This window comes from Glossina fuscipes, unplaced genomic scaffold (assembly GCF_014805625.2).
Source record: "Glossina fuscipes isolate IAEA_lab_2018 unplaced genomic scaffold, Yale_Gfus_2 3, whole genome shotgun sequence".
NCBI classification, from domain to species: Eukaryota; Metazoa; Arthropoda; class Insecta; order Diptera; family Glossinidae; genus Glossina; species Glossina fuscipes.
Window position 1 is genome coordinate 5,604,222 of NW_023998417.1, and position 1,611 is coordinate 5,605,832.

The window sequence follows — 1,611 nt, forward strand, 5'->3', positions numbered from 1 at the left end:
AATTTTTAGAAAAAAAATTTTACAAAAACAAAAAATTTTTAGAAAAAGAGTTTTACAAAAGAAGAAGAAAAAGAAGACAGACAAAAAGAGAGGTAATGGGAAAGAGCTGGGTTGGGGAAACAGGGATGGGGAGTGGGGACTACCTAGAATTCATCAGAAGTGGCAGAAGCGAGCAAGCTCAGAGCACTCTGCCAACTCCCTCAAAAGTTGACCTCTTCGACTATAACGCAGCGAAGAGATACTCTTGATACTATAGTAAAAATGTATTGTCTTATTTGTATATTTTCATAATTCGATTAAGAATTATACAGCATCTAATAATGCATAACTACAATACGAATAGAAAAGCCGCAATACCACTTGCATATGGAGCATGTATGCATAAAAGAGACGAAACTATTGAGAACATTTGCACAAAAGCTATAATAGAACTTGCGTATAGAATATTTATGCGGAACAGAGACGGAATTATTATACAAAACAGTAGTAGAATCAAATAATGTAAACACAAGATATTTGTAAACAAAGAGAACTTTTGTAGAAAAGTTTTATACGAACAAGCATATAGAACATGTAAGCAGAACAGAGACGGAATTATTATACGAAACAATAGTAACATCTAATAATGCAAATACAAGATATTTGTAAACAAAAAGAACTTTTGTTCAAAATTTGTAAGATCATTTTATGAAAGCTTTTGTACAAATATTGTGTACAGAATTTGCTTATAGAACGTGTAAGATGAACAGAGACGGAATTATTATGGAGAATATTTGTAAACAAAAAGAACTTCTGTTCAAAATTTGTAAGATCACATATTATGAAAGCTTTTGTACAAAAATTGTGTACAGAACTTGCTTATAGAACGTGTAAGATGAACAGAGACGGAATTATTATAGAGAACAATAAACAGTGAAAAATGCTAAATATATATATAAACAATGTAATAATGTCTTCCAATCCTTCGTATAATAAGAAAGTTAATAATAATTGCTACGTTTTCTCTTGCAAATTATTATACGTGTAAAGGACTTTTCTTATGAACTTATCTGCAGACATAATATAAACAGATTCATGAGCACCACTTTGCCGAATTTAATGGAGAATTTCTTGGCAAACCTGCAAAAGAATGAAATTTATATTATCCAAGATGATTTTTACGAATTAGCCAATTAAAGTAACATTTACATAACTTTTTGTTTTTTGTTGAGCCGATAGTGTTCCTCCTTTTTAATTAATTGCCCCAGTTTTTATATGATACTATAATTAAGATAAAACAACATGTTAGTAAAGCATAATAAGAATTGATTTCACTATCGAAAACACCACGAGCCTCCCCCAGGATATAGCAATAAATTAATTATAATATTATCCATAATGTCAATGTAACTAGAACGCTGGGAAGGTATACCCTCTGCTGATTCATTATGGAAAGTTGGTAGGCAAGTTCAAATGTTTCCAAAGGTACGTTTCTTAAAAGGTACTTTGACAGGATTTTTTTAATTGACCATTTAGAGATCACATCTGAAATGTACGATAAAATCAATGATTTAATCTATGAACTAAATGTTATATCGCCCACTTTTTTACATACCGTTCTGCCGTAAGTGG